The sequence below is a fragment of the Conger conger genome, chromosome 7 (genome assembly GCF_963514075.1).
Source record: "Conger conger chromosome 7, fConCon1.1, whole genome shotgun sequence".
NCBI lineage: Eukaryota > Metazoa > Chordata > Actinopteri > Anguilliformes > Congridae > Conger > Conger conger.
In genome coordinates this window covers 15,650,079-15,662,844 of record NC_083766.1, presented here as the reverse complement: position 1 = coordinate 15,662,844, position 12,766 = coordinate 15,650,079, and the positions used below count along the sequence as shown (strand labels likewise).

At 39.9% G+C, this 12,766-nt stretch overlaps 1 pseudogene; it reads right to left on the bottom strand.

Annotated features, from left to right (window-relative positions):
• LOC133132550 (von Willebrand factor A domain-containing protein 7-like) overlaps nt 1-12,009 on the bottom strand; it is a 36,820-nt pseudogene extending 24,811 nt beyond the window's left edge.
• Between the last annotated feature and the right edge of the window lie 757 nt (nt 12,010-12,766).

Genomic DNA, 12,766 nt, shown 5'->3' with positions numbered 1-12,766 from the left:
ATGCAGATCTTAGAATAAATTATATTCTTTGTGGAGCCTGTCTCTGCAGCCCATCTCCACTATCAGAAGAAATCACATATTTGTGAGGGATAAAATTGAGAGAGGTATGTAGTTGTTGCAGCTTTATTTGCGATTCACAAGTGACAAATGAAACGCAAGTGAAACGCGTTTTGATGAGATAGAGATCTGCGAGTGTAAAACCTTGCAAAATCGCTTTCGTGAAATGAGCCCCAGCCTGATTTGCCGCTGCTTAAGAACTGGCAATTATGCACCCATTATATGATTCTGTCAAAGGCTTTGAGCTGGCCTATTTGGGAGGGGCATTAAGCAGGGCTGCACCATGTCAGGTCAGTTGTATTGTTTGGCCATAGAGCCATTGCTATGTAGGCTTAGGAGTAGGCTCACTGGGTTCTACCTTCCGGGGGTACTGCAGAGCTCACCACCCGCAGTGTCTGCCTGTGCACTGGCCTGAACTCTCCTGCAGAAGGGCTGCAGCGTCGGGCTATGACCACTAGGTGGTGGACTTTTCAGCACTCATGTCTATTTATAATTCAGTTTTGAGGGTGTGGTTTCAGACCTTTACTGTCAAGCGGAGCATCACCTGCCCAGAGGGGTGGGTCCTGCAGGAGCCACTTCTACATAACCCGCTGCTGCCGGTGAGGATGCTGCAGTCCATCAGAAAGCAGACTGCTCTGCTCCGGGCAAGGGTCACTAAACTGGGTACTATTTTGTGTCTTTTCTTTTTTCCCCTTTTTGTTATGTACGGTACTGAAGACCCAAAAGCAGACCAGAGTATATTCCAAAAATCATCTTTCATTCAGTCCAAGTTCAAAGCCGAGAGATCATGTGACAGCCAAACAAAAAGCAAAAGAAACATCGAAAAAACAAGCAGAGGTCGATATCCAGTAAATCAGAAAACAGAGGTCAGGAGGGCTGAGGGAAAAATCAAAGTCGAAGTTGTAGCGAATAATCCAAAACCAAATAATCAGAAGGGCAGACAATAAAACAGGCATACAGGTAACTCGCTTCTGAATTATGATCAACATTCTGACAGGGAACACTGCAGAGACTGAGGTTTAAATACATGAGGGAAGGTGATAACCTAAGCGGGGAGAAAGGAGAAAGGTCTGCTAAACAATGATACAATAACAAGGGGAGATGAAACACTTTTGAAGTTTGTGCTTTTGATACTGGGTGTACTAAAGGGTTTTTGTATGTTATTTTTTATCTTATGTTTCAATAAAGCGGCATCAAAGTCAAGTATTTCTCCCTCTCCCATCTCCCTCTGTACCTGCTATGTTTCCGATGCTTTCATCTGGTTGGATCAGGTTGGTGTTTGGATGCTTTTTTCCCAGTTCAATCCAGTTACTGTGACTGTAGAAATCCTGCAAAGGGAGAGGACACACACAGTGTTCTCATCTTTACAGCATATCTCTCACTCACATGCACACACTCACACACCTGCCTCTCACCTGCAGGGTGTGGCAGATCTTCCCCAGAGTAAATCTTGCTGAGATAAAATTCTCCTGCCGGACATTGGCCTTTATGCTGACCATGCCATCTGTGATGAGGGCCCGGCCTTCCGTGAATTCCTCCCTATCAAAGTGGTACCGAGCACTCATAAGGTAAATGACATCCACGGCTGCATTGCTCAAGTACATTGTTATGATGGAGGCCTTGAATTTGACTGTGGACCACAGGGAGCCGTCGTTGGGTGAGCAGGCTCTCTGCACTATAGATGCAGACAGTCTTCCACCGGTCTGTTTCCGAGAGAAAAAGCCTTTTAAAAACAACATGCATTGAAATAGCACAAGCTAATCAATGTTAATCTAGCAACGAAATGCTATAATTTCTGATAACATAGCTAGTAGTCGCTTACAGGAATGGGGAAATCTCTCCCCTCGGCGATGGCCAATGCTCGGCAGACCTCTGTGGTTTTGCGCAGGATGGCCATCTCCGTTATCTCCCGGTGGGTGATGGAGTTTCCCAGTAAAGGCTTAAAGGCCTGCAACCCTGGCAGCAGCAGGCCCAGCAGGAGTACATGCAGAGTCCAGCCCATCAGTGTGCTGCCATAGAACAACACAACCACATCACTACATAACCACATAACCTCACAATCACAGAAAACATCACTACCAAACCACAGAACCTCATAATCACAGAACCACATCACAACAGAAGCACTACCTCACAATCACAGAACCTCAGAACTTCACAATCACAGAGCACTGCATCTCTACAGAGCCTCACAATTTCCGATCCAGTAAAGTACATAATTGGCCTGAGTAAAAACACTACACATGATATCCCCCTCAGTCACCATACCAACAACATTCTGCAACCAAATGCTCAGAGCAATCCCATTACTGTTTTAAAATGTTTGCCTTTAAGAGCACTGAATGTGATAATAAAGAGAATATATACAGTAGGCAATAATGGGGTACACAGCAATTGTATTTAGGGGCAAAGCACCTGCTAGATCCAGCCCCACTGGTCCTTCGGTTATATTTGGTTTTGAATTTTAAATAAAAATAAATCTCAATGACTTAGTTGTGTTCTTATTTGTTGAAAAATCCGATGTGACAACTTACCCCACAGAGTGATCTCGTACCCACTGATGGGGCAAATTGTCACAAGTGCAAACCCTGTACTTAACTGTTCATAATTCTGTACTGAAGTAAGATGTGAAGATGGAATGAATACACAATATGTGCCTGAGGCCTCATTCTTTCATTTGGTATGAAATTTATTCCATTGTGATGTGTTGTGCCCAATAAATGTAAGAAAGAGTGTGATGAGGTTACCAATGTAAAGGTACATTTAAAAAAAGTAATTGCACACGCTTTTAATTGAAAATAACATGATTTCATTTCTTATCTTCAGTGGTACTGCGATAGCCATTTATTGTTATTGTTCTTATATTTATCATATTTGGATAATAACATGATTTGTGTCGAGAGCAAAAAATGAATGTCTAGCTTCATGTTGGGAATTCACTTTCAGTGTCTACTTACTGGACATGAATTTTTCTATTACTGTAAGAGAAGGGTTTAAGACAGGAAATACAGGTTCTAGAGCAGGGTTTTCCATCGCATGTAAGATAGCATTGAATGTGATGGCTTCTTTCTTTTGTTTGAATATACTGTAAGTATCAGGGTGGGGTTTGAGCGGAGGACCAAGTGCGACTGAATAAAACCCCTCCTAGATCCCAGGGGCAGAGTACAGGGATAAGTGGGACAAAAAATGAGAATAACTCCCGTAACAGGGGGGAGAAACAAAAACAAACCCGAAGGCGATTCTTAATTGGGAAACAGAAAAGGAGCCCAAAATGGCTGAAGAAAATAAAACGACCCTTAGAAAACAGGGCGAGTGTACAGACCAGTAACTGTACTGAATAACCAGCACAGAGAGTGCCCAATCAGGGGCAATGAAATAAAAATACAACCTAGACAAAAACAGCGTAGGCTAAACAAAAACCATGAGGCGCAGCTCAGGAATAAACACAAACCAAAATACATTTACCGGGGACAACGTCCCTCTACCGCCGGCTCACACGAGCCCAAAAATAAAAAATTAAAATAAACCCTTTGGGAAGGTGTCGGTAAAACCACACCAAACACCTTCCTACCTTTTAGAATAACTGTTTGTAAGTTTGGTTAAGTGAACACACACCTGCACAGTACCTGACTCAAACCTCGAGTCTACCGTGTGCATTTACCGGCTTGGTGTTAGAGCGAACAGTAACACAAAAGCACTGAGGCTCATACAAAATGGCCTTAAATACTCTGCTGGGAGGTCATTCCCCTAATGCAAATGAGGAACAGGTGATAACAATGATCCTAGGCCCTCTAGCGGTCATCACGGGAATAACCTCCCACCATGACAGTAAGAGTGAATAAATGTAATTGAATTAATTTAATGTGCGTAGTAACTTATATCCCTTATATAAGGTATAACATAGTAGCAATCAAATCAGTTTGTAGCTGTGTCTGGGTCATGTCTTTTCAGGGCAAGTTCGACCATCATTTTCCCCCGGGAATACTGTGCCATTGTGATACTTTACAAAGATATGTGTGTGTTATGTTCAGTGACAGGTTGGGTTCAGTGACAGTTCAGTGATAGAACGAGATACAATAGTAAGCTTAAACACAGTAACTGCGGTCCGTAATGCGGGGAAGCTAAGACAAAACACCATAACTGCAGTTTCCCCGCTACTTTTTGCAGTTACTAGTAACGCCTTGTTTTACCAAAAAAAACAACACAGTAGAGCTAGGATATTCATCCACATGATAAAGCCTGTCTTTACTGTATCAAAAATGACAATAACTCAAATTTGACCAAATTGGCAGTTACTTCCTTTTGCTTTAGTATTTGGCAAGTACGTTTTTGGCACATCAGCAGATACCGGCCAGCTTCATCCTATACCACATAACCACACTGTGTGCTTAGCAGCTGCTGTTTATATTTTGATAAATGGTTGGAATTTATATCACACCTTAATCCGTAGCGCTGTACAATTGATGCTTCTCATTCACCCATTCATACACACACTCACACCAACGGTGATTGCCTGCCATGCAAGGCACCAACCAGCTGCCTTGCATGGCAGGCAAGCTCTGTCTTGCTCAGGGACACTTCGACATAACCGGGGGGGGGGGGGCGGATCGAACTGGCAACCCTCCGACTGCCAGACAACTGCTCTTACTGCCTGAGCCAATGTCGCCCCTCTCTCTCTGCTAATTCTCTCTCTACCCTTCCCCTGTTCCCTGACCATAATGGTTCTCCCAGGGCGGGATGGAACCGGCAACCCTCCGACTGCCAAACAACTGCTCTTGCCGCCAGAGCCAGTGTCGCCTCTGCATTGCATATCCAACAATTTAAAATAAATACCTTACTGCATTAGGTATTTATTAGACTTATTTTTTAGACTTTTAGGTGTAACCTATCCACTTAGAGTTATGATGTGTTGTGTTCTCAGATGCTCTTCTGCATAACACTGTGGCTATTTGCGTTCCTGTCACCTTCCTGTCAGCTTTGATCAGTCTGGCCATTCTCCTCTGATGTCTGTCATTAACAAAACATTTCTGTTTGCAGAACTGCTGCTCACTGGGTTTAATTTTTTTGCACCATTCTTTGCTAACTCTAGAGACTAGTGTGCGTAAAAATCCCAGGAGATCAGCAGTTTCTGAGAACAGGTAATCCCAAAAACACAGTGCCAAATCGAGTTGCAAAAAGAATGGTAAATAAACAGTCCAAAGACAAAAAATCCAGAAGGCAGAAATGCAAAAGTACAAAGGGGTAAAGCAAGTGGGAAGTCGAAAACACAAAGCGAAGATCAAAACCAAACCAAAACGACCAATCAAAAGGGCAAAGGTGTGTCTCAGGAATTTCATGCAAAACAGGCTTACTAGGAATTGGCAACTGCAATGATGATCAAAGTTCTGACAAGGGAGTGAGGAGGGCTAAACAATTAAACAACAGGTGAAGAAAATGACGGGCAATAATACAATAACAAGGGGGAAACAAAAACGCGAACTGGGTACACATAGACCAACATGAAAACATACGGTGAATATTTGGTGAATAAAATGATTTTGAACTGTAATTTTGTTGTTTTTCTTTTTTAAATTAATACAGTTGGATATAATTGTGATGTATTTGCAGAGAATATAAAATTGTTCACTAATTTCGATAAAAAGCTGTTTGCCACCAGTTGTTGCTGCACGTGTGGCCAAAACATGCATTGTTATACACTGTCAGTTCACAACCAGCTCATTTGCATAGCTAATTACTAAAAAACTATACATTGTTACCAAGTAAAAGGGGGTATACGTTTGAGCTATAGACCCATATCTTTAATATTATACACTTTTTTTCTGTGAAACCATGTTCACAGCAATTGTTGCTGTCTGTCAGGTGTGGTATGGGCATGCATTGCCATAGTGTCACGTTTCAGGTCTGTCTCGCCATGTTTTATGTTTATTCATGTTGTCTTAGTCACGTAGTGTCTTATCATGTATTATGTTAGTCTAGGTTCGTCATGTTGTTTAGTTTATTTCTTGTTAGGATTTATTTTCTCGTCATGTCTAGTTATGTTTCGTTACGATTATATTACCTTGTTATGTTGAATGGTTATTGTCTTAGTTTCGTTTTGTATTATGTTTTGATTTATGTTTATTGTTACGTTAACTGGTCGTTGTTTATGCATACACTTTTACATGTCTTTCCGCAAACCTTGCGTTCCGCCTTTTCTCTCTCGCTCCTTCTGTCATTCACTCCCTAATTGTTTCCATTTGTCTATTTACTAAAACGACTAACGCTAGATCAGGATTGGGTAGAAACTAACAAAACTAATCATGTGTTCATGTTACCTTACGTTTCTCGTGCATGTCATTTACTAATTTACTCATGCTAGGGCAGGATAGGTTTATTACTAACGATTACTAATCTCCTTGTTAAACTCATCCATCGCACCTGTTTTCCATTTCCTTGCTACGCTCTAACTAATTGTCTACACCTGTCTACACCCGCATTTATAGCCCAGTCGCGCAACTGTTCTTCGCGAAATTGTCTGCCTCTAGTTTTACTACGCAACTCTTGAGCATTAGTTGCTGATTGATTCACGTTAAGAGCCAAGCCTGTTTTACCGACTATCGTTATTGATTTCGGTTTCGTTGACCATTGTTTGTTTTTGACCACGTCCTCGCCTACCGTCTTTGTACTTTTGCCTCGCTGATTGTTTTATGGTTTCGACTTCCGCATCGCCCTCGACTACGACTCTGCCTGCCGTCCGCCTGTACATCTGCCCCGCTGACAGCTCTCCTGCTACCGGACGTCCCTGCACGTTTACCGACTACGAGTTTGCCTCTTCCCTCGGCACCGTGCTTTTTGTTTGTTTATCGTTTGTTTGGCTGGATCTACGTTTATGGACTTTGCTTGTTGTGACTACGCTCCTGGGATTCGTCCCAAATAAAGCCCTGACGGGACTTTATTCCATTATTGTTTCTGAGTCGTGCATTTTGGGTCCAACCCCCACGCACCCGTCTCACATAGACTGTCAATTGCCAACCAGCTTATTTGCATAGCTCATAACTTAAATAACTTAAATTAAATTGTCATCAAATGAAAGTGGGTATACATTTACTCTATAGATATCTTTAATATTCTTCAGTATTTTCTGTTAAATCATGTTCCGAGCAATTGTTGCTGTGTTTCCAGTGTGGTATTGGGAATGCATTGCTATTGACTGTGAATTCATGAGCAGCTCATGCAAATGAGCTGGGTGGCAACTGACAGTCCATAGCAACGTATGGCCACCCCACAATGGAAACACAGCAACAATTGCTCGGAACATGATTTCTGTTTACTGTATTGAATTACTGTACAGTATTAAAGATATGGGTCTATAGTAAATGTATACCCCCTTTCATTTGGTAACAATTTATACTTTTTGAGTTATCAGCTATGCGAATGAGCTGCTCGTGAATTGACAGTCAATGGCATTGCATGCCCATACCACACTGTAAATACAGCAACAATTTCTGGGAACATGATTTTAGATAATATAGATATTATACATAGATTTAATGTATGCCCCTTTTCATTTGGTAACATTTCTTTCAAACCGTAAGCAGGTATACTGAACTGACAGTTTCAAGCTGGTCTACATCATAGTACCTGGTCAAATAGCAAGCTAGTTGCTTTCTGACTTTTATAAGTTGTGTAAGAAATTTAAATAATCGTAATTATGTGAGAAAGCACAGAAAACGCGGTAACTATGTTCTTATTTAACATTACCCAGCAGTATTTATTTTGACAAGAAGTTGAGACTGGAAGTTCTGTACAGGAAGTCTAATTGTGGCTAGCTTCACGGAGCTAGTTGGAAACGTGGTGATAATAAGAAACAGGAAACTAAGCAAGTAATCAGGGATAGCATAGGAAGGCGGAGCTATAGAACAGCATGGAAAATAGGAGATAATGTTAGTGAGTTACGCGATTAAATGTAAACTAACCAAATTAAGTGACTGTTAGTTTATTAGTTAGACAGACAGTAAGTGTATTAATATAAATTAATTAATATATAAAATTAATATAATTAGTACTGTACATGTACTGTACATATCTAAATTAGTAGTTCTTAGTAAGAATAGTGCTTTACAATATTAACTAGCGAAAGAAGCCGGAAGTAAGGAATGCGAGGCCGGAAGAAATGTTGAAAACCTGGAAACTACCAAAACCACCCAAATAGTGAAGCACACAGACAGAGGAGTGACTTGGGTTCAGAAATATTCAGAAATGTTTTACAACCTGTTTCATAGTACTTATGTCTTTAATGAAAATATTACCTGGTATTAAAATCCTAAACCTAAAATGATAAAACATAAAAAAAAAAAAACAATAAAATGAAAATTAACAATAAACAATAAAAGGGAAACAATAAAAAAAAAGAAATTAAAACAAAGGCATCCTAAATAAAAGAATAAAAAGGTAAGTTTTGAGCTTATGATTAAAAATCAAGATTTCCGGCTGCCCTGTTTTTTGGGACCATTCTGATTCTGAGAATGGTTACTCTGAAATGATCTGAGCCTTCCTGGTTTAGAAGAATACCAGTCTGGTGCAAGGCCTGGTAACTAACTGGTAACCAGTGTATGGACTTTAGAATCTGTCAGGTTCTGTGTTTTTCGTTGTCTAGTTTTGTATAAGTGGTTAGTGTTTTCATGTATTGTTACCCTCTGTGCACAGCATCGTCTGTCTATCAGTTCATTCATTCTCTATCATTCGTCTCACCTGTCTCCCACTTCCTGATCGTTTCCCCATGCCTAATTGTCATTTCCAGGACACTTCCATACAAACTGCCATTTCCTTGCTGATTCTGTTTGCTGGCTTTCGACCCTCGCCTGTATACTCTGCTCCGAGGTTTACAATAAATACTCTCAACATTACTTTGTGGTCTTGCTACTGGGTCCTGTTCTTCTGAAATCTGACAGAATCAGTGTAATATGTGCTCTCCTTCTGGTCCTTGTCAGCACTCGGGGAACAGTTCTGAATTAGTTGTAATTGGTTGATACTTTTTTGGGATGACCAGATAGGGGAGCATTACAGTAGTCCAGCCATAATAAGTAATAAAAGCGTGCATTAGTCTCTCTGTATTACACTATTTTGTGACATTACTGATATGAGAGTCAAAGTTCAGATCTCTAAAATTCTCTAAAAGTTTTGCTTAAAAGGGGAAGACTAGATATTGGTCTAAAATTGCCCATCCACTGCATTAACCACACTAGGGAAGACACCTCGAGGACCTCCTCAGATACAAATTTAAAAATGAAAAAAGGCGTGGGGATGGGGTCAAGGGGGGCAACTTTGGTTCTGTTACCACTTTTCAAAGCTACTCATCAACCATAATGTAAATAATCATGGGATTTTTAGATTGGATAAATACTCTTGTGTCGAGGTTTGGATTGCCTTATTGTAAATTGTTAATTTATCTCTGAGGATATTGTGATCTGCATGTGATTTAAAAAAAATTAATCCATTAATCGCCTAATTTTTCTATGGAACAAGGTGGCTTTCCTTACCTTGACAGGAACAACAGTATCCAGTGCAGTATGCAGGGCATGATGATAACTGGCTTATTGGCTTTCTGGCAACCGGCACATTCCAAAGGGAATTGGCGGACAGGTTGGGGATTTCACAACCCTCATTAAGCGTCATAATGCCATCCGTATGGGATGGCATACTTGGAATGACCCTGCAATACATACAGTTTCCCGACACTGCGGGTGAACAGGCCAACATCAAAGCGCAATTTGCAGCGGCGTCCGCTTTCCCAAATGTAATCGGTGCAGTTGACTGCACTCATAATGCGTAAAAGGCACCACACAAAAACTAATTATCAAGGACATTTACTCTCACCGAGTACTTTACGTTATTACTCCTACTTTTTCATGCGATTATCTAATCAGCCAATTGTGCGGCTGCAGTGCAATGCATACAATCATGTAGATATGTACACAGGAGCTTCAGTTAATCTTCACATCAACCATCAGTATGAGGAAAAAAAAATTTGATCTAAGTGACTTTGACCGTGGAATGATTGGTGGAAAGTTTGCAAAGAATGGTGCAAAAAAATAAAAAAAATAAAAATCCAGTGAGCAGTAGTCCTGCAGACAGAAACACCGTGTTAATGAGAGACGTCGGAGGAGAATAGCGAGACTGGTCAAAGCTGACAGGAAGGTAACAGTAATGCAAATAACCACACATTACAACAGTGGTAGGCAGAAGAGCATCTCTGAACACACAGTGCATCAAACATCTAAATGGATAGGCTACAGCAGCAGAAGACTTAAAATTAAGTCTAAAAATAAGTCTAATAAATATCTAATAATGTGCTCACTGAGTGTATAAGTCAAGTCAAGTCAAGTCAACTTTATTTGTATAGCACATTTACATGCAGCAACAGCTGAAACCAAAGTGCTTTACAGATTTAGGAAAATAAAAATAAGGAGCATAAATGCAGATAAAAGTGCAGCAGTACCAAATAGAATACAACATAAAACAATATATGATAATAATTAAAAAAGGGGAGAGAATAAAAGGGCTAAAAGCAATTAAAAACAATAAACAGTAAAACAACAGAAGCCAGGGACCGAACAAGGACAAGGTAGTGAAGAAGGATGGCTACGTGGGGGGGAAGGCCAGGGAGAACAGGTGGGTTTTCAAAAGGGATTTAAAAACCTCTAGGGTCTGAGCGGCCCGTACGTGGAGGGGGAGGCTATTCCACAACTTGGGTGCAGCAGCCGCGAAAGCTCTGTCTCCCCTAGTTTTCAGCCTAGTTCTGGGCACCACCAACAGTAGCTGGTCTGCTGATCTAAGGGATCTGGAGGGGGTGTGGCGGTGCAGGATCTCGGAGAGATAGAGAGGGGCCGTTCCCGAATGTATAAATGTATATATAAAATAAATAGTGATAATGTAAAGCATTCAGTAGGTGGCAGTAATGCACAAATCTTAACTTTCTAATGTTATGCAGAAGAGCCTCTCTGAATGCATAACACATCATAACTGTAAGTGGATAGGCTACAGCAGTAGAAGTCTAATAAATACATAATAAAGTGCTCGGTGAGTGTCTCTGTTGAAAAGAGACCTTGCTGTGTCTTCCTAATTCTAATTCTTAGAATTTTCTGTAAATGTACAAAACAAAATGCTTTATAAGTCATTGTAAAATATTGTGGGAGGAAAGTAATAGTGCTACTTTTGTCCCTCCATGGGTCGTTACTTCCGTACCTCCCCTCTCTTCTGTTACTTCTCCCTGGCTAGCATCCAAGACTTGCTAGCATGAAACTTGAAACCTTTTAGTCACAAGATGTGTTAAGACAATTACATACGTTTACAAACGTAAACAAGTAAACACAATTCTACTATGTAAAGAGACTTACGGACCGTTTTTCTTTTAAGACTGGAAATACAGGTTCTATAGTGGGGTTTTCTATTGTATGCACTGTAGGATTGGATTGCAATAGTCTTTCTTTTGTTTGAATATATGAGTGAATAAATGGATTTTGTTTTTATGACTAAGGTCCTCTTAATTGACCTTAAATAATCCTCTCTTTTTTTTATTCAATACATGCAACTATAGTCAACATTTAAGAGGTAGATAATGGATTGAAAAATTGCTTGAAAGTTAAAGCACAAGGTCAAATCTCTTATTTTATCACATAATGATAAAAATCACTTGTCACACAAAGTAAAATAACTTTTTATCACAAACTAATTATTTACTGAATGAATCTAACAGACCTGCAAACTGTATGGATGTGTAATTTATACATCTAGCCCAGCTAAAGAAGTACCTTACTAGATGACCCTATTCACAATATAAATGAAAATAAATAGATAAATCTTTCATCACCATCTCCTTATCATCATAAAACCATAACAAAATATATCTTTATATAATATCCATATGCAGTACTGTGAAAAAGTATTTGGCACCTGTATAACATTCTGTACAGATAGGATTCTTTCAAAAATAATTCAATGAAAGGTCCTAAATAAATGTACTATACACTTTTACATTTTAGTAATTTGACAGAATAGTTAAAAACTGAATCAAATCAATATTTCTGTGACCACCCTATGCTGTCCTGCAGTTCCATAAGACAATCAGCAGGGAGGTTGTTCCAAGCATGTTAAATTAAATACAAAAATGTCTCTGTAAAATGAAATCTTTTGGAAAATGAATATTTGGAAATCTCAAATGTGTTATACTAACACACACACAAAATAGCAACATATATATAATAAAGTCTAGGGTGCCTAAGATTTCTGCACAGGACTGTATAATGAATATATATTCAAATAGGCAAGCTGGCAGAAAAAAGGAAGTTACCTTGCAGTTGCGGCTTGCAAATTGAGATGAGAGAGGTGTAAAGAGACTCATTCTTTTGAACTCTGATTATGTGGATGAGGAGGCGGGAGGGGTGCAGAGGTTTCGGTCGTGTTGGTGGTGTTGATAAGGGTAAGTGATCACTCCCAGGCATTGTCACAGCAACGGATAAAATAAACAATGTACAAGGATTGTTCTCCTCTTTCTAGAGAATGTATGATCTTGGAATTTCCTGTCTCTAGGGCAGTGGTTCTCAAGATTGGTCCTAGGGCCTCAATCCCAGAATTTTAACATTTATTGTTTCTTAATTATTTACTTTTCATATTTAGAAGGATTATGTACCTTTTTCAGCCACAATATGTCAGAAGTATCTATGCATCCCAT